This window comes from Bos javanicus, chromosome 20, assembly GCF_032452875.1.
Source record: "Bos javanicus breed banteng chromosome 20, ARS-OSU_banteng_1.0, whole genome shotgun sequence".
NCBI classification, from domain to species: domain Eukaryota; kingdom Metazoa; phylum Chordata; class Mammalia; order Artiodactyla; family Bovidae; genus Bos; species Bos javanicus.
In genome coordinates, this window is record NC_083887.1 from 6319203 (window position 1) to 6340459 (window position 21257).

At 46.8% G+C, this 21257-nt stretch overlaps 1 long non-coding RNA gene across 1 annotated transcript; it reads right to left on the bottom strand.

Moving 5' to 3' along the window:
• Positions 1 to 7606: 7606 nt before the first annotated feature.
• Positions 7607 to 10828, bottom strand: LOC133233444 (uncharacterized). Its single transcript, XR_009731712.1, has 2 exons — positions 10553 to 10828; positions 7607 to 7771 (listed from the first exon to the last, which is right to left on the bottom strand). It is a non-coding gene; the product is annotated as an uncharacterized LOC133233444 (long non-coding RNA).
• Positions 10829 to 21257: the final 10429 nt, after the last annotated feature.

Sequence of the window (21257 nt, forward strand, 5' to 3'; positions counted from 1 at the left end):
ATACCTCCTTTTGACCTTCATTGGACAGTAGGAGCCCCAACTCAGCGTGGAATAATAAAGGCATATCATGCTGCATAAATTACTCCGTGATTGACGCGCTTTCTTCCAGCTCCAACTGAAAGGGGAAAGGTTGGGGGTGGGGCGGGGAATGGTGAAGAGGTCAAGGTACTTATTCAAGCACCTACTATGTGCTCAGGTGCTGGTGGGAACTTCTTGTGCCGGCATTTCATGGTCACAAACAGTGGGCCCCAAGAGGAAAATGGTATTTATCCCTGCTGCATGCATGAAGAAAAGGGGCAGAAAAGTTCAGTGATTTTCGCAGCGACCTTCAGGAAGGCAGTGGGTAGGTGGCAGAGAGGGCACAATATTTAACTGCAAGAATATTTTAACAACATTTTAAAAGTCAGCTTTTTAAAATCACCAAGTTAGTAAACGCTCATCTCTGCCCAGTCTCTGAGCCTGACTCTGATCCCTGGGTGAGAGCTGGCGGGAGGAGAGAGATGAGGTGTAAGACCAGGATGGCATAAGGCCTCCATCTGCTGTCTATTGATTCATCTGTATTTAACAAAAGCTCGTGATGGACCAGCGTGCTGGACTCAGCCACCGTGAAGTCTGCATGCCAGTAGGAGGCTAAGAGTAAAGGACTAAGTTAGGAATATCATTTTTGGACGATGGTAAGAGCTTTGCGGAAAAGAAAGCAGGGTGGCAAGAGAGTGTTGGAGTGGGAGGCAAGGCTGGGGGCACGATTTTGGAGAGTGGGCAGGAGCCTTCCCAGGAGCTGACACTAGTCCTGAAGCTGAGAAAGAGGGGAGCTTGGAGAAGCTGGCAGGGCAGTGAGGTCCCAGAGGTTTGGGACCTTCTGCAGAGTCTGGATAATATTCCTAGCGTGATGAGAAGCAATGGGAAGGTTTTCAGGGAGTGAGCTCAGCGAAGCAAGGAGAACTCTGGGGGCAGGCAGACAGGGAGTTGGTCGTGGCTCCTGTTTGCCTGGGTTCTGATCTGTAAAGCTGGGCCTGGCGAAGCTTCAGCTGTTCTTTCTTTCAATGCAGCAACTGGGAGCGGTTCAGCAAATCACCATTTGCCCTTAAGTTTGTCCCTGGAGTTGGGAGTGTGGCTTGGAGGTATCCCCAAGTCACACATGTCCCCAACTCGGGGACCAAAACCTCAAAGGCCTTGGGGCTCATCAAGGAGCGTACCCTTCAGTGCCCAGGGGCTGTGGCAAGCTGGGGGAGGGTGCTGTGTCCACAGGGCTGGCTGTTCCAGAATCCCTGTCATTGCACCATGGGAAGTGGAAGGGCCCGGAGTCATCAGTCCTTCTGATTCTGTAAGAGAATCTGTAAGAGAAATCCAGATATCCAGGAAAACCTTTGGCTAGCATCAATTCCAAATTAAAATAACATTTCCTAAGCTTTATCCATGAATCTCAAGGCTGAGGAATTGCGCAAGACCAGACCTCAGCCTCCAGGAGCCTCTACGCCAGAGACAGTACTTTCTCTTACAGAGCCAATGCAGAGAATGGAAGCCAAAAGATGCACAAGAAACAGACTGCCCCCATTCTGGAGTTCTAAGCCTTTTTCCATGTGGTGGGTGCCCCTGGCAGCCGCTGAAGCCTACGGATGTCACCTCAAAATAACGTTTTGAATTGAATGAAACCAAATGGCCAAGCTACCTAATTGTATTTAAATATAGTTATCAAAATGGTGGTATGTGTTATTCCTGTTGTTTCTTTGTTAATGTATTAATATCCATCAACCCCACCTGGTGCTGAGACCTTGACTTTCATAGTTTTGAAGTAGTGATGAGTGGAAACAAAGCTTCAAGATATCTGTAACAACTGTAATGTGACCTGAAAACATATGGTGTCCACGGTGACAGAGTCAGTTACCGGTGGTGCTGCTCTGGGTTGCTGCACTTACCATGAAAAGAAATGATGCATTTCAGAGGATAACCGAAATACATGTAATGTTTTCCCACCCAGCTGCAGAGACATTCTCCCCTCCTCCTCACCCCCAAAATAGTCTTGGACTGCAGTTGAAGAATTTTGATATTAGATGGGATTTCTTTACCAGGAAGATTGGCAGAGAGGAGGCTCTCTCCTCCCCATCTCAGAAAATGATACTCCATCCCTCCAGCTAGATTCTCCTAGATTCTCCCCTTTTTCTCTCCAGACAGAGAGCTCTCAGTGAAACATAAACCTATTTCCGTCTTGTCCCTGCTTGACCCACCTGCCTGCCAGGTTTTCCACCACCTTCAGGATGGCGCCCTAATTCTTAACCTGACCTCTGTATCTGGAAGTGTGAGGTCCTCCCCACACGCTGGTTGCCCTCCCATCCGCGTTCCCCTTGCTCCCTGCACTTCTTCCAAGCCTTCACACAGAGGATGTGGTATGGACAAGAGCACCAGCTTGGTGCCAGGCACCTGCCTTGAATTTGTAACTTATTAGCTATGAAACAGTGAACTTCACCTTCCAGCCTCAATTTCCCACATCCCACGGTTGTAAGGACAAGGAACGACACTATAGCAGTCTGAGCCCATTTCAAAGCCTCAAGAGAGAGAAGCTGCTCTTGTGGGGTGATCATCACACTAGGGTTTCTCCTCTGCTTCCCACTGAAACGTTTCAGTGTGTACTTATTCTTCAAGAGCCCACTGACACTCCTCTCTGCTCCCCTTACTCACATCTCTATTTGTGCCACTAAACCAGACCTCCCTGTCATTCCTGAGCACTTTCACACACTGACACCACACGCCTCTCTGCTGTCTTTTTCCTGCTTTATTTTCCTTCTTTGCTACAAGTGCCATCTCATATTGGATATATTTACTTGTTTATTTATAGTCTGTTCCACCCATACCCAAAAGAATATATGCTCAGTGAAGACAAGGATTTTCTTTTGTTCACTACTGCATTCCCTATCGGAGAAGGCAATGGCACCCCACTCCAGTACTCTTGCCTGGAAAATCCCATGAACGGAGGAGCCTGGTAGGCTGCAGTCCATGGGGTCGCTAAGAGTCAGACACGACTGAGCGACTTTACTTTGACTTTTCACTTTCATGCATTGGAGAAGGAAATGGCAACCCACTCCAGTATTCTTGCCTGGAGAATCCCAGGGACGGGGCAGCCTGATGGGGTCGCACAGAGTCGGACACGACTGAAGCGACTTAGCAGCAGCAGCAGCACTCCCTGTGCCTAAAACAACAACCAATTCACAGTAGGCACTCTGTAAGCATTTTTCAAATGAATGAATAAAATGCATGAATGAAAGACAAGCCTCTGCAAATATTTTCCGAGAGCTACTAGGATTCCATGAGATAACATAGCTAAAGTACCTAGCTTGGGGCTGATATATAAATGTTCATTTCTCATCTTTCTTAACTTCTCTGAATCTTAGTTCATTCATCTGTGATATGGGAATACTACTACCAGCACTACTACTACTAATGAGGATAATAATAATAACACCAGACCTACTTACTTCAAGGAGATATTGTGATGTCCAAAACCAGAAAGCATTCTGCAAGCTATAAATCATTATATAGATGTGACTTACTATTGCAGCTATAAGTGTTAGGAGTTTCCCTGATGGCTCAAAGGGTGAAGAATCCACCTGCAGTGCAGGAGACATGAGACACAGGTTCGATCCCTGGGTTGGGAAGATCCCCTGGAGAAGGGAATGGCTATCCACTCCAGGAGTCTTGCCTGGAGAATTCCATGAACAGAGGAGCCTGATGGGCTACAGTTCATAGGGACTATATAAACTATATAAATGTGATTTACTATTGCTGCTGTAAGAACATAGGCAATTACTTCCTCCTCGCTCAGCCTCCATTTCCTCATCTATAAAATGGAGCTAGTCACCTCTGCACTTCCTGCTTAGCTGAGTTATTGTAAGGAATGAACAAACTGATGCATGTTTAAATGCTCTGTAACATTACATGCTCTGTAAACTATGAAATGCTTTGCAGATTCAACGAGTAATTATTGGAGGCAGCACAGGAGGAGTGAAAATACTACTGGCTTAGAATCCCAGAGAATCTGAGTCCTTCCTGGGCTACAAAGCCCAGAAAGAAGCTCTGGATTTTGGTTTGGCCATCTGTAAAAATGTGGATATTAATTGCATACACCTCACGGTGCATTGTACAGGCTTAGTACTTATTCAGCCTGGACCCAGAGGGAGTTACTATTCTCCCCTGACCCAAGCACAGCTCTTGCAAGGACTTCTCCTCACCACACCAGCAAATGAACCCTTTTCCTCTTCAGTTGAAAGCCCAGCCTCTGGGATGCTGTGTTTTAAAATTATTATTTATAAGGCACTTGGGGTTCCTCAGTCAAAAGGGATGGGTCATGCACACTGACTCCGGAGTGAGTCTGGTTGTCTTGGGACCCTGCTGGTGGCCAGGCCTCCGGCTGGCACCTCTGGGTGGAGTGTTCCAAAGGGTTCCAGAGTCTGAATCTGGGCCTCATTTTTGGCAGTCAGAAAGATGCCATTTTTCTACCTAAAATAGTCAAATTCATAGAGTCAGAAAGTACATTGGCAGTTGCCAGGGGCTGTGCGGGAAGTGAGGGGGTGGGGAGGGGGAATGGGGACTTAGTGCAGTTTTTCTCCAATATGAAAAAGTCTATCTTATTTCTACACACTAGCAATAAACAATTGGAAAATTAAGTAAATGATCCCATTTACAAACCATCAAAAAATGATATATTAAGGGATACATTTGACAAAAGCAGGACAAGACTTGCACATTAAAAACTACAAAGAATCACTAAAAGAAATTAAAGAATATCTAAGCAAATTGAAAGACATTCATGCCCATGAATTAGAAGATGTAATATTGTTCAGATTGAAACACCCTCCAAGCTGACCTACAGTTTCATGCAAACCCTACCAAAATTCCAGCTTTTCTTTTTCATTTCAGAAATTGACAAGCTGTTCCCAAAATTCATATGGAAATACAAAGAACCCAGAACAGCCAAAAAAAATTTTTTTGACAAATAATAGTTTGAGATCGACATTTTCTGACTTCAAAACTTACTAAAAATCTACAGTAGTCAAGAGAATTTGTATTGGCATAAAAAGCTACAGAATAGCAGTGAGAATTCAAAAACAGCATCCTCATCTGCCCTGTCTCCCTCCCAGGCTTGTTGGGACAATGAGGAAGGTAAGACAGAGGAAGCACAACCCTCAAATTCCTCCTCCATGCCCTTAGATGTCCCCTCTCCCAGCCCAACCAGCTAAAGGCACCAAGCATGCACTGGGAGAATGGGGATCAATCCCAGAGGGCTTTCAGATGACTGCATCTGGTAGATAAACTATAGCTTTTTGACCTATTTAATTTGGCCCTTGAAGGTCTTGTCTGATTTTTCCTTTAATAACTGCAGTGGACATATTTAGATCTCTAGCTAGTAAGGGAGGAGCTAGACTGACACCAGAAAGAGGGCGGGTGGGTTTGGGGCTTGGAGAGGGATGACAAGATTCCAGGAGAGAGGAGCAGCAGGAGCCAGGCCCCTCAGAGAGTAAAGAGCCAGGTGCATTCTGAGAGCTAAGAAGAGGATACAGATGTAAAGGGCAGAGGAGTGCCAGGTGTTACAGGGAGAAGGGGGTTTGGTGATACCAAAAGAGATGTGGGCTTTACCCTAAAAGCACTGGGGAGCCATTGATGGGCTCTGAGTAGGGGAGTGACTAGATGAAATTTGCCTGTTTCTTGAATCCCTAAGGCAGCTCTGTAGACAAAGAAAATGTGTTTTGTCTTAGAAATGTTCCTCAGCACATCCATGTCTCTCCACTGGCATCATCACCACCATCGTTCAAGCCACCATCATTTCTTGGACAATCATAGTCTCAGCCATTTTCCTCCTATTTCTCTATTACTGGTGCTCCCCCTCCTGTCTCCCAAATTATACCCAGTTCACACACAGCTAAAGTGATCATTTAAAAAACATGTCAGACTTTCTCTCTTCCTGTCTGAAATATTTCAATCAAGTCTTTATCCCATTTAGAATAAAACCTCAGCCCTTGAACATGACTGGCAGGCCCTGGGGCCATCTGGGCCTGCTGCCTCTCCCACAATGCTCCCCCTTGCTTGGTCTGCTCCAAACACACTCTCTCACATTCAGTTTCTCAAGCACATCCTATCGGACCTCAGCGCCTTTCTCAAGCCCAGAAAGAAGCTCTGGATCTTATTTGGCCATCTGTAAAATGTGGGTAACTGCATATACCTCACAGTGTATTGTACAGGCTTAGTACAATTGGACCTATCGGACTTCAGGGTCTTCTGCTGCTCTCTGGATCTGGAATGGACACCCCTTCCCCAAACTCTCCTCCTCGCTAAAGCCTATTCAGATGGTCCGTGACTTTCCCAGTGACCACCTCCTGACCACCCCCTCAGAAGCCCTTGCCACAGCATGTTATATCCATTTGTTGGGTGTCTGGTTCCCCCAGCAGACAGCAAGCCCCATGAGGGCTGATGGCCCAGAAGGGCTAGTGGAATTCATGCGCCCATCAGCCCACATAAAATGGAGTTCTATTTGTTGATACATATGCAGGCACTGAACTCACCTCACCTCACAACTACCTCATGAACCAGAGGATAATATTAGTCCCATTTTTTCAAGGAGGAAACTGAGGCACAGTGAGGGACAGGTTGCCCCGCTGGCGAGTGTTAAAAGCCAGGACAGGCCCCAGGCTGGGTGATGGCAGAGTCTGAACCATGAGACTGCACAGTTCTTCACACTGTTTCTCCTCACAGGCTTTAATATCAGAACCACCCAGGGCTGGAGCAGAAGCCAGGGAGTTCTTCCCAACGGCCCCTCCCCCTAACTTGCCCTTTCCTGCTCCTTCCCTCTCTGGGATCACAGCAGCATGCTCATCCTTGGCCTGTCCAGGTCCCTTTCGACCACCCTCCAAGCCACACTCTGCCCTCCGCCACCGCTTTCTCCGACCAGCCCACATCCGGGCAATGGCAGCAGCCTCCCGCATGAGTCCTGCTGCATTGGTGCACCTCTACGGTCCGTCCTCCACACAGAGGCCAGGAAGCTCCTCCAAAAGTAGGGTTCAACCATTCCGTGGTCTACTGAGCATCTTTCCCGAGCTTCCCCTTTCACCTGGATAAAGCTGAAATCCCTCCGCCTGAGCCACCCATGCCTCCCGGCCCCCCCAGGTATCCACTATTATCTCCCATCGCACCCCTCGTTCAACGCGGTCTAGCATAGGAGGCCTTCTCTGTGTTCCTCAAACACACCACGCTTTTCCCAGCCTTCACACGTTTGCTCTCTCCCTGCTTCTCGTCCAACTTGGCGTGAAGCTCCTGTTAACCTCAAAGTCTTAGAGAAAATATCAGCACCTTGGAGGACTTTCCTATACCAGCCTCTCTCAGGTGAGGGTCCCCCCTGCACCCCTTTCCCTGGTCTTCCTCCACACCAACCACTTACTGCAAATTGAATTTTTTTTTTTCCCACTCTGGAAACACGTGAGGTTTGTGCATGAATGTGTGTGTACACCAGCCCCATGATTGCGTAGACTGCATGGATATTTTGTATCTTGAGTCTAGAACAGTGTCTGGGCTATAGGAGGCACTGGGTAAATATTTGCAGAAAGAAGAATCAATGAATGTCTGAGGTTATAGCCTTTATAACTTTGCCCCCAAGTATCTGGTTAGAGGAGAACAAAATTAGTACAGAATAAACCAAACTAAAGAGGAAAACCCATGGGGGTGAAACCTCATAGTTTCCAACAGTAAATTCTTGATTTGTTGTTGTTGTTGCCCTTTCCAAGACTGTCTGTAAAAAGAAAAAAAAAAATTTTTTTTAAATCCCCACCAATTACCTCGGAGATGAGACTTAATGCCAACTTTTTGCCTAGAGCACATTTTTACAGCTGAGTAATAAACCCCAGAAAAACATGCCTTATGATGGAAACGCTGAACGCCGTCTGTTCTAACAGGGCCACTGTGGCTCCTGAGAAAGTCAGAGGAACGGGGAGAAAGGAAGAAGAATTGGATTAGGCAAATGTTTATCCGAAGAGGCATTGTCTTTGGTAATGAGGAATATTTGCTTTCCTTCCCAAACTATAGAGTTTTTGTTTTCTATCCAGATCGCTTTTATGACATTTGGGTTTTCCTCAACAATGAAAATGCTTGGTTGACTCCTAGTGTGAGAGAGATTGAAAGAAACAGAGAGATTTTTATGTTTGCCCCCTTTGCAAGCTCTTAGTGTTTCCCCCAGATTTATGTTAGAGGCAGTGGGGTAAATATCACTGTCTTGATTCCCATATTGCCTGGGAGACTCTGGAAGGAGACACCTTCCTAGAAAGGGATGTATTTTGGGCTGTAAGAGAACTTACAAATTAGGGTTATAGGTAAGTTCTCTTATAAGAAAACTCACAAGTTTGAAAACTACTATAACTCGATAACAGTTGGTTAAGCTTGAGCAAATGGCATGCTCCCTCCTAAACTCAGGGTTCACACCTGTAAACAGCGATGATAAAGTCAAGGTTATTAGTGGCAGCATGCGATCTCCAGGCCTTCCCACTACACATGCTTCAACCGACAGCCAAGGGAACCTTTTCTGAAATGGGTACCTGGATTCTAACTAAACTTGATCATGCAGGAGAGATATGAAAAGGATTTTAGAGAAACAGAGAAATACAAAGAAAAATCACCGTGGTCTTTTTCCTCAAGTAAAAGGAAGGATACATCCTATGGGAAATCACACCAGCAGAGTAAGTTTGTTGCAGCCAAATTCAACTTCAAGTCGACTTTTTAAACGTTTTTTTTTTTTTACTGTAAAAGTAACGAAACATTCAAGAAGATTTTGAAAACAAACTCACAGATTATCCCACGACCCTGACACCCCCAATTACTCTCCTGTCTGCATTTTTTCCTTCTGTCCATGTGTGGCCTGCCTTTCCCCCTTGTAATGGGAAACATACTCCATGAAAAACAGAAGTCAGCCCCCCAAACACTCCGCTGCTTCCCCCTGATCTTTCCCGCTTTATTTAGTTACTTAGCTCTGTTTATAAACAAACTGAGAACCTCCCTTCCCCTTGACACCAACTGGTTTTGAGTTTTGCTGTTTTGTTAACTTAATTTTTAATTTAAAAATGATTTCTTTCTTTTCTGTTTTAATGTGATTCCAACTGGTTTTGAGCTCACTTTCACCATGGGAGGTAAGCCCCGAGTCCCAACAATCGCTGCCAATAGCAAGAACTAACACTGAGGTGTCAGCAAGTGACTTGGCCTCAGTTTCTCCTCTGGACTCAAGGGAAATACTTGAACAATACAAATCTCATAGAGGGTTGGGAGCAGGGCGCCCAGAGCCTCTGCAGGGTCACGCATTCTAGGCAAGTTTGGCTTCCATGGCCAAGGTGACCAAGAACCAGCCTCAAAATTGGAGTGAGGTGATGGCAAAAAAAAAAAAAAACAATTCCCATCACCTGTCCTCCTCCTTCTTAAAGAGTCAGTTGGTCTCTGTCATTTTAACTTGCTTTTCAAAAAGTATCAACACAAGATAAGTGCCTACTGTAACAGGTGCTTGCTCTCCTTTAGCACCAATAACCCCAACAGCTTTTGGAAGTCAGTACTGTTATCATCCTATTCTACAGATGAAGAAACTGAGGTTCAGAGAGGTTAAGTAACTTGCCAGAGGTCACACAGCCCCACATTTCAGTTTGAGTGACTCTTCCTCTGGTGCCATGCAGCCACAGCCAGGTCAGAGGTGATGAACCAGAACATGGGATCTGCTTCATCCAAGACGGGGCCAGAGTGTTGGTTTGAGGACCCACCATTAAGGCTAGATGGATAATTAATTTGTGCATCCTCAAAGAGTCAGAGACACATACACACACAGCCAAGGGTAGAAATCTCAGGGATTAGGCCTGAGCTCCCCACATTCTGCTCCGTGGAGAAGAGAGCTAATCATGAGGTCAGATGGACCCATTGTCAAGGGAAATTTACCACACTTTCTTAGATCATATAAGGGCTGAGCAAATGCGCTGTCTGGACAGGTCACCCTGTCCTGATGACAGTCTGTTTCTCCTTAGGCCCTGAATCACTGCTCCAGGTTCCCACAGGGTTGGGGAAACTCTTGAGAAGATGGTCCCATCCCTGGGTTCTAGGGCTTTCTAGGGTCTTACAGACTTCCCAGGTGGCTCAGTGGTAAAGAATCTGTGTGCCAATGCAGATGCAGGTGCGATCCCTGGGCTGGGAAGATCCCCTGGAGAAAAAACCAGCAACCCACTCCAGTATTCTTGCCTGGGGAAATCCCATGGACAGAGGAGCCTGGTAGGCTACAGTCCACAGGGTGGTAAAGAGTCGGACACAATGTAGCAATGAAACAACATGCATTACAGGGGCCTACAAGAAAGTAAATTTTCTCTTCAACCCAGGTTTGGAGAGAAAGACAAAGCCAGAAAAACAAAGAGCCAGAGAGAGCACCAGAGCAAAAGAGAGACAGGAGCATGGGACTGAAGGAAAACTCTTAAGAGCATCCCAGGAACATTAGCAGGAGTCCCAGCTCCCTTCAGCAGCCTGGACCTGTCTAGCCCTTTTTAGGAATCCAAACCTTTGCATGTTGTTGCTGTAGCTTCTAACACACCTGTCACCAGGTGCTGCATAGGTTAAAAAGCAGATCAGTGAGGATTAGGTGAAACAACACTGTTAATTATCAAGCTGCATTGTGACGTCACCAGTGACTTCATTGGCAAGGCTGGTTCCTAGGCTCAACCCGCATGGAAGCATGTCTGTCTGCCCTGTCCTGCCTACCCACCTAGTCCCTGAGCGGATGGAGAGAGCTGGTACTTCTAAGTGCCCTACCACCTTGGTCCTCGGTTCCAGACATGTGAGGCTATTGTAATTGAACTTGGAGGACAGGAAATTCGGGGTGGCTGGCCACTAAGGAACAGGAGAAACAGCAAGAGGTTAAACTCCAGCTCCTTACTGTGCAGTCAGACCTGAGATGCCAGCAGGGCACCCTCGGCTCTAAACAGCATCTCTATTCTTCATGATCTACCTCTTGATTTCCTCGTCTTCCCATCCTCACTGCTGCTCTTCTCTTCGCAGAAGCCTGCCACAGCCTCCTCATTGGTCCTTAATATATCCCACCTCCCTGTTTTTCATAATGTTCCCCAGGGAGTTTCTCAAAGGGATATGGGACACTGTTACTCTCTTTACTCAAAAATGCTCCATGGCAGAAATTAAACCAGAGCAATGCTGTCCAGTTCTGGGTGAGCTGGGGGAGAAACGAATGCATGCTGCCAGTGGAAATGTGCAGTGGAATAGGGTGTTTTTTGTTTTTTGTTTTTTTAATAATTTGGCAATATCTGTTCAGATGAAAAATACACATATGGCTCACTTGGCTTCAGCAATCTCAGCTTCAGAAATTAAACCTTTAAAAATAAGAGCTTGAGTATGAAGGTTTGCAAAGCTTTCTTTTTCAAGATTTTTGGCAAACGGAGGGGGGGAATCTCCATCAATAAGAAAATGGTGAAATAAATTCTAATATTGCCCTACTATGAAACAAAACAGAGAAGGCAATGGCACCCCACTCCAGTACTCTTGCCTGGAAAATCCCATCGATGCAGGAGCCTGGTGGGCTGCAGTCCATGGGGTTGCTAAGAGTTGGACACAACTGAGCGACTTCACTTTCACGCATTGGAGAAGGAAATGGCAACCCACTCCAGTGTTCTTGCCTGGAGAATCCCAGGGACAGGGGAGCCTGGTGGGCTGCTGTCTATGGGGTCGCACAGAGTCGGACACGAATGAAGCGACTTAGCAGCAGCAGCAGCATGAAACAAAAAGCATGAATGATGAGATGTCTGCGATATGAACTAGACAAAGCAAGTTACACAGATTTACACAGATGGAGCTACACCTGTAGACACATTTACAGACACACAAAATACCACCAATTTCCACGTTTCTGTACTCTATTTTGTGTTTGTATATGGTTAGGAATGTCTAAGGAAACACAAGAGATTGTGTATCTGACTTACACTGATTGAAAAAAAAATGAGAGATTATTCATTGTTTGCATATCTTTGATTTGTTTCACTGGTTATCATGAATATCTACTGCTTTTGAAATTGTAAAAGCAGAATTTAGTAAAAGATGACAGAATGCAAAGGAAAGGGAAAGAAGACCCTTCACTATCGCCCTAAGCTTCCCCTCCACCACCACCACCCCGCTTCTCCCAAGCCTGTTTGCACACCTTCCTCTCACCCCCGCGCCCCTCACTCCCACCCCCCTCACCTGCTGCTCCCGGAGCCTCTTGACACTCAAACACACAGGTCACAGGTCATTTCAATTCTTATCCCTCCTCACAAACTGACCCCTTTGCCAGCAACTCTCCCCTTCTCCACCTGGCAACACCCTTCATGGCTCAGGCCAAATGCCACTTCCTCCAGTAGCCTAACCCTGACACTCAAGGTCAGTCCTCCTCACCATCCCACACTTCCCCTGTACCTTCAGGAGCCCCACCCATATCCCAGCATAGAGTTGATACTCTGGCTGGTGATGCCTGAAGAAGGCACGTCCCATCTCAAAGAATCACCACTTGAGCACACATGGGGCCACTCACCTGCAGATGATACAGAGAAGCCAGAATGCCAGGTTTCTAGGGAAAATTCCCTGATTTTTAAATATGGGAAACACATTCAGATGTTTAATAAACTGTCTTCAGGATGACACTATGAGCATGAAAGAATTCTACAAGATGAATCTGACTTTGGGACAGTCCTTTTGACAAACACCTAGAGTAGCTGATGAGGTGGTCTTGCCACTAGAGTGGGAGACTCTTGAGGGCAGAAACCCATCTGGATGATGTCTGTTTTCCAGATGTGGCACTAACTCAGCACACAGCTGCCTGAGCGAAGGAGACAGGAAGGGAGGGAAATAGTGAGGAAGGATGAAAGGAAGAGGGAAAAAAGGATAGATCCGGCAATGCATTTAATCATTTACAAAAAAGAACAAAAGAAAACATTTTCCACCTTATTTGCAACTTTGAGTCCTGTACATTTTGCCTACAGAGTACAGTGAAGTCCTCTGAATATCGTGAAAGTGTTTGTTAAACAGTGAGAATATCCAGACACTGAAGATGGGTAAAGTTAAACAAGCGTAAGTGATTTTTAAGTAGAATCTTCAGCTTTCAAAGAATTCTTCCCTTCTTTTACAATTACTACTAAGCTAGCAGATAACAAGGTCCAGGGTAAATAAGCTAGTGTTTTGACCAAATTCTCCCATTCATTGTTTACTAATAATACAAATAACCCCATATCGCCAACATGGTATGGTCATCTGGTATCTCAGGAGTAGATTCTTCCTGCAAACCCAGAAGATCAGAATAATCACCATCCCCCTAGCTTCATAGATAAGGAATTCAAGATCCAGAGAGGGGAAGTAACTTGCCCACGGCCACCCAGCTAGGAGGAGGCGGAGCAGGATTCCAGCCAGATTTGGGGCTGTTGAAGATGCAGTGTTCTCTCCTGTAAATCAGTGCTAACCTGAATTTCAGGCATCCGCCTACATGACTGTTCCTTTGTCAAAGAACAATCATTATGACTGTTGGCCTTATCCCAATACCCACAATAGTATCATTTAATTAACGTTTAACTAAACTCTCGTTTTAAAACAACAAAAATGATTTGTAAAAGGAAATTAATGCCACAGTATTATTTATCAGCCGGGGATGGGTTCACTCTGAAAATTAGTAGAATGGGAAGCAAGCCTGTCCTTATCTCACCAGATGCTATTGTCTCCTGAAGACTGAAGCCTGGTGCTTTGTCCACAGGAGGTTAGCAATCATTACTGAGGTATTAGAGTTGTACCAAGACAGTCTCCTGAGTATAATGGGAGGATTATCAGATCACTGAAAAGAGAATAACTTCTTGTCATGTGCTTAGATGTTACTTCATGCTCGGTCCACGGACTCTGTAAAATTCTTTCTCTGGGAAGGGTTGTGCCACCATGGGGCAAAAGCTTTCTTGGGGTGCCCAAATGCCCCGAGGATTCTTAGCAAGCAGCATTTTCATAAGCCTCTTTGCACTTGTCCACACCAACAGTGTCAGCTCTAATTGTATCATTAACAATTATCCACAAGGTTTCCTCCCAGGCTTCTCATCTGCTGAGTTGGAGACTTTCTTCCTTTCTCACATGGGAGACAGGCACCAGGGCCCGGGAGCGGACTAACCGCTCCTAGAGTTTTATATCCATGAGCCCATTGATCCTCCCGTCACCCTGAAATAAGGATGCCTAGCTCTTTATGGGGAGATGGGGGTGGGAAGAAAGAGGCTGAGTTCAGAGAAGGGAAGACTTGCCCCAGGATCCACAGCTGACCCAGTATAAAGTGGGGGTTCCCACCAGTGCCCCCTACTACCTGGGATCGGTCCACTCTCTGCCTCCACCTTCCTGGGCCCCTCACACATCCTGGTGAGAGACAGGACAAGGAACAGGATGAATTTTTCGTTCACTCACTCCTTTATCAGAGAACTACAGAACCAGAAAGGCAACTTCACTCCCCTTATTTGCCAGGGAGGTGAACAGGGGACCTTAGAAGGGGAGGACCTGCTTCAAGTCATCCGGCCAGTGAATGCTAGGTGGAGTTCAGGACCCTTGTTCTTGGCTGAGGCCCAGGACCTTTCTCTTCACTCTCCCACCCTCCCCACAAAGACTGCATCCATTTGCGAAAAGTCATGTGCTTCAGAGATGTGGAAAAGAAAAAAATCTGCCAGTTTTAATAAGCTACCATGGACATAGGTGCCAGGTAACTCAGTGGTACAGAATCTGCCTGCCAATGCAGGAGACCTGAGTTCAATCCCTGTGATGGAAAGATCCCCTGGAGAAGGAAATGGCAACCCACTCCAGTATTCTTGCCTGGGAAATTCCATGGACAGAGGAGCCCGGCAGTCTGCAGTCCATGGGGTCAAAAGAGTCGGTCACAACCTAGCGACTAAACCACCACCACTACCATCCACATAAACACTTTAAGTTACGAACAGTATTAGTGTTATGAGGAAGGCCTAACTGTATTTAGTTTGTGGATCTAAAACAATTCATTTTTCTATTTAAATGATGGTGAGTTTTATTTTCTAGGGTTGAAAGGTGGGTAGAGGATGGGGAGGGAGAGAATGCACTTTGCACAGGCAGAGTTCAAAACAGAAATTATATTTATCCAGATTTTCCACATCTGAGGATCAGATTGCCCTTCAGTGAAATGAAGATAAAATAGCATTGACCAAATAGGGTTGTGAGGACTGAATGGATGAGCACACATCAGTGCTGTGGACAGAGTCTGATGTGTACTAAGTGGTTGGTGAGCAATGCCTGCTATTATTGGGAGGAGGAGAAATTCAAACTATATGGTTTTCTGAATACACCTAGGTCTTTTTCTTCTTTTTTCTCCTACCAAATAACCAGGCTCCTGTTTTAGGAACTCTGGGAAATGCCACAAAGTCAAGATATTGCTAAAGTGGGCCGGGAAGAGAGCAGTGTGATGCTGAGTTTCTCTGGCTGCTGTCAAGTCATGTCAGGAGAAATGTGATCAGGAGGATGATAAAGAGAAATCCGTTTGGGGTTTGGAGTCAGATTCACCTGGGGTCAAATGCTGGCTGGGTCACTTAGTTCTGCATGACCTTGGGCAGGGGACAACCTCCCCAACTCTTTATCCATCTGTGAAAGGACAGAAGGGAGAGGGGGAAGGTGGAGATTAATTGAAAGTCTAGCAAGTTAAGGGTTTGGGGTAAAATGAGCTTTCAGTTTTTCTTTAGGGATAATTTAAAAATCTGACCCTTCCCAGCATGGATCCAGTTGTTAAGGCATGGTGAGTCTCCCCCTCACAATTCACGGTTCACTCCTTGTTACTGGGAAGGGTAAGAGGTACCGAGCAGGGTAAGAGGTACCTACAGCCTCAGCCAGCTGCTGCTTCTATACCTGAATTTATTCATTTACTCAATATTTACTGAGCCCCTCACTGTGTCAGAGGCTCTGCAGGGCACCTGAGACAGATCCGAGGGGGCAGGACAGATCTCAGGGACCCTGATATCAGACCTCTCTGGGCCTGACCCGGATGGATGGGTCTCTGCCTCACAGGTCCCCGAAGGGTGCCCCTGAAATGGAACCAATGTGCTCACCCACCAGACTCCTTTTGTGACCCCGGACATTTGGTCACACCTCTCTGAGCTGCGGTAAAATGAGGTGATGGACTAGAATGAGACCTGGAGGGTGTAGGAGGGAGCAGGGCATCTCACGCCCAGGGTGGTCCTGAGGAGTGAGTAGAGTACCGGGTGTGAAAGCGCTGTTTCAAAGCCTACAGCTCAAGGTGTGCTGTTTTTGCTGCCAGGGGTGGCCCGCAGCCCCCTCCCAAGGCAGGCACAAGTTCTGGGTTCAGCTCCAATGCCCCAACCCCTCCTCTAGAAATGACTAACAGAGTTCTGAATAATTGCTTCTAATTGTCTTCATCCTTAAGGTAAAGCAAACCTTGCTTATTCCCTACCAGGCAACTGGGGGTGGGGTAACTGGGTGAGATTCTATTTTTCTTAATTAAAAAATACAATCATATCTATTAAGTAACTCCTCAAATTTCCTTTTCCCCTTCCCAAGTCCAGTCGGCTGCATTTTGAAGCTAAACCAATTTGTGCCACTAAATTAGAGAGATTTCAGATTCCTGCTGAACTATTTGGGAATCCATAAAACAGGATATACTTTCTTTGTGTGTTCTCCCTACTAATTAAGCCCCTCCCAGACTCAACAGTTCCATCTGTCTAATTGGAAGAAAATGGGAATGGTAGATACTTCAATGCTGTGAGCAATTCCAGATGCCTTTCCTCCCACCTTTATAGCAACTTCCACCTCAGGCAAAATACAGACATTTTTAGAATCAGCCAAACCCTGATGTGCATCTCTGCCAGGTATTTACTAGTTGTGAGAAACTCTTATCTAGCCTTAAGCTTCAATTTTCTCCTCCTTAAGCAGGAATGAGGGCCTTTCCATCATAGGGTTGCTTAAGGTATAGGAGGGAGCTGACAGTTACTGAATTGTGGTTTAAAACTCATTTCAGCCCAGTTCAGTATGGGTATTTTTCCTGCTTTTACAGATGGGCAAACTGAGAAGGAGTGAGAAGGAGGACAGATATTTGTGAATGGCTGGGCAAGATGCCCTGGAGGGCTGGACTGACTCCATAGAACCTCAGCCACCCAGCTTCCTGGAGTTACCTTTTCCAGGGAGCCTTCTGGGTCTTTCTGTGCAGACAAATGGGGGCTTGGGCTCTGTTCGTGGGAACCTTTCTCCAGTGCAGGCAGGAATTGGGAAGATGCCAGCAAGCTGTGCCCAGAGGCTGGGAAATGGGAGATACCCTGTGCTGTTTGTCTTGACCGTTTCTTCTCTTGATCACCAACCCTTGCTTGACAGAGTTGTCAATCTGCTTCCTTCTCAAGAGGTGAGTAGTTACACCCATTCTGCAGAGAGGGGCAAAAAAGGCTCAGAAAAATTACTTTCTCATGCCTTAAGTTATCTAGCTTTGGATCACTGGATCGCAGATGTGTGTGATGTCAGGCAGACTTATTGAAAAGGATGGTTAAAAAAAAATACTATCAACAATGCCTTAAGAAATAATAACAGCCAACGTTTACTAACAGCCAGATACTGCCCTGTTACAGATGAGGAAACCATGGTGCAGAGAGGTGAAGTGCCTTGATTAAACTGAATGATGTTTAAACCCTCCAGGAGGATGGAAGCAGAAGCTTTACAGCCACTCCTGGATGGGGGTGCCTGAGGCTGCCATATTCTGTGTTACCGGCTTTTTATGAGGCTTCTCACCTAGTCCTCACCAGCAACCCTATCGGACTGGGCATCTTTTGTAACAGAGGTTACTGAGGCCCCCAGTTCAGTGCAGGTGGCAAATGGTAAGAAGTAGGGCCTGGGTTTGAACAGGAAACTAACCACAGAAGCAGACTCACAACTCTCTTTCCCCTTTCGCAACCCTCACGCCTGCTGTGACCAGGAACAACTGTGTCTCCATGAACCGGCCCTCTCTTCTCCGAGGCTGTGGGGCTTAGCGAGAGGAACAACGTCTGCCTCCATTTCTTCTGTTCTCTTCCGAGGATGTCCCTGTAGTGGGCTTCTTCCAGGGGGACTGTGTAGAATCGGACTCCACCCCAGCAAATCTTAGGCTGGCCTCTCTCTTGTGTGGGTCTCCACTTCTTCATCTGTAAAATGGGGAGGCATGAACGCTCAGGCTTCCGGTAGCTTATGTAATCTGTGTAGCGCTTTGGCAAAGGCTCCTTCTCTCCAGTGAAAGACCTTAGTGAGCAAGGGGCCATAGCAAACCGATTGGAGCGTCCAGAACTTCATAAGCAAGGGATTTGCCCTCCCCCCCGCCCCCGCAAAGAACCTCAAGCAGCGACCCCCCCCCCCCCCCTCCGCCCAAGCCCTGTCTACTCGCCTTCGTGCTCTAACTCGGAAAGTGATCTCTCAAATGCCTGGAAATATGCCCGCCCTAGTGAGGTCATGGTCCCCGTACCTACTCCGCACTGCACAGGTAAGAAAAATGAGCTCAGAGAGGAGCAGCCTTTTGCCCGAGGTCACACAGCGAAGGACTTGGGGGGTGGGGAATGATGGGGGAGCGGTGTTGTGGAATTCCAGGCGGACGTTGGCGCCCGCTTGTCTGCCCGCTTCTGATACCCGGGTTCGGGAGAATAGGCCGCTAACGAGCGGCCCATTAGGAGGAATTGTCACTCCTCTGGGAGCGAGGTTGTCCCATTAGGGCGAATTGTCATTCCTCCTGGAGCGAGGTTGTCCCGGCTCCGCGCAGGCTGAGTGCCGGGGCCGAGAGCAATTAACGCGGCTCCGGCTCGGGCAGCCGCCTCTGCCCCGGGCAGCGGGGGCGGGGCGCCCGGCGCGGCTGGAGCCGGTCACCCGGCGCAGCCCCTTCCCCCGGAGCCCGCCTTTCATCTCCCCGCGCCTGGCGCCTGCCCGCAGCCCTGGCCCGTCTACAGCCCCCTCCCCCGTCCCTCCTCCGCCTCCTCCGAGCCGCCGGGATCCAGAGACCGGTCCTGGAGTTGCAGACGCGGCGGTCCGCGCGCACTCCTTCACGGTTTTCGCCTCCAGACTTGCGGTGCGCGTGCGCGGCCGCTCCACGCGGGGCTGGGGCGCGTGCGAACGTGGAGCGCGGCGGGTCTGCGTGCACCACCCGGTGCTGCAAGGGGGATGGCCCGGTCCTCCGCTCCTACCTGCGTGACATTGCGGCAGAATTAGCGCTTCTTGGCTTTAGGGTTTTCATCTGTAAAATAGGGAAAATAATTTCTGCCCTGAGCGATGTGCTGGAAGAAACAAATGAGACCCTGGAAGACAGATTCAGATACTAAAGCAGAGGTGATGCTCGGTGGTGACTGAGTTCCTGTTGGAACCTCACGTTTTTGCTTGCGAATATGTCACCGAACTCACCTTTACTGAATGCTCCCTACGTGCCAAAGCCAGGCCTCTGCTAAGGGACCGTACGAAAGCCGAATTCTCAGTCCTGAAGATTTTACAAAGAACCCATCATGAACTCTGTGAAAGGGAGCGACATGCCTCATTTTGGATATCTGGCAGAGAAAGAAATAACTTGTTGCTGCTTTTGATATACAATAATGTGGTGGCGTTTGTTTGGACCCCTACACCTGCTAGTTATTTTATTTGGCCCCTTGAACGGAATTTCCACTAGAGTCATCCTGGTTAGGGGTTCTCTCATTCTAGAGATTAAAAAAAAAAAAAGGACAGAGTGGGGGGTGCGTAAGGAAGAAGTAAAAAGACCAGGGTCACGCGGCCAGGAAGAGGTGAATACAATATTCTAAAAAACGCAGCCAACTCAGGAGCAAATGAACAGACGGGACTTTCCATAAAAGGTTAGAATTATGTTGCGCTTCCACTCTTTTCACAGCAGAAGAGAGACCCTTTCCAGAATTGTCCAACCCCAGCAGGGAGCTGGGTTGGGGGGAGCCGGCAGAAAACAAGACGGTCAGGCTGGTTTCTCCCTGGACATCTATTCATGGCCAAAACTTAGTATCCTGGCTTAGAACACCAGTTATATATATATTTTAATTTCTTCTATTTTGTCATTTCTGGCTTCATACTTTTCATCGTTTGCCTGGACATCAGGACCAGAGAGTAGGGGAGAGGAACTTACCATATCCTCTCCTAGAAAAGTTCATCAAAAGAGCTCTAGTAGCACTGATTTAAGAAAAAGAAAAAAAAAATCCCAGGAATGAGTCTGCATGTCCCCTAACTGACAAATATTAACAAGGAGGTTTCAAGAACAGTTATCAAGCAGTGGCTGGGTACCACCCAACTGAAAACTGAACCATTTGTACATTTTGGCAGCTGAGTACTAAACGAATTTCAGGTTAGCTTCCAAAATATATACCCTGCACCTTGCTTAGCTATCTCTAGAAGGCACAGAACTTAATGTGGATTTACTGTACGGTATTTGAGATGCATATCAAGCCAACTATCAAGTATGACTCAAGGGGAAAATGCATAAGGCATGTATCTCCAGATAGCTTTCATAATTGTGTGTGTGAATTTTTAAATAACTTTCCCTAAACTTTCAGTTTCTTGATAGTGGTGGGAGAGGGAGGTTTTAGAAGGCTGTGGTTAAGACTTACTTACTTTTAAACTTTTATTCAGGACCATTTTTAATCAAATTGAGTTAAGTGGACAGTGCAGTGTTTTTATCCTCTAAGTGTCAGTAACACTTATTCTGGTTATCCTAGGCCAGCACAGTTTCAGTCCAGGCAGAGGTTTGGGGTGAAGGAAAGTGCTCTAGGAAGTGGATCTAGGGGTCATGTTTCTCTTGAATATCCAGTTAGCTCCAAGATCTGGTCATTTCACTAGTTAAAAACAATGTCTCTTCCTTCTAAAGCTTTGGGAACTATTTAACAAGCATCTGCTGTATGCAAGTTCCTGAGTTGGGATACTTCTATTCACCTCATTATCTTTGGCATATAGGAAATCACTTAGATATAGGAAAAGGCAACCATAGCATAGCAGGGTTCATTTGAAGCAATAGGTGTTGACCCAGTGGCCTGCAGCAAGACTGGTCTCTGCACTTTAGAAGCTTCTGTGCTCTCCCCTTTCCCATACTGAGACAGTCATCACTAAGGCTTTGAGATGTAATTACCCAGGGTATAATTTCAAGTGGGGTGGGGATATCTATACTTTTTTTTTTTTTTTTTTTTTAGCCAGGTGCAATGAATAAAAATGTGCTTCCCTAAAAGATACACAGGCTGGGGTGTGCAAAC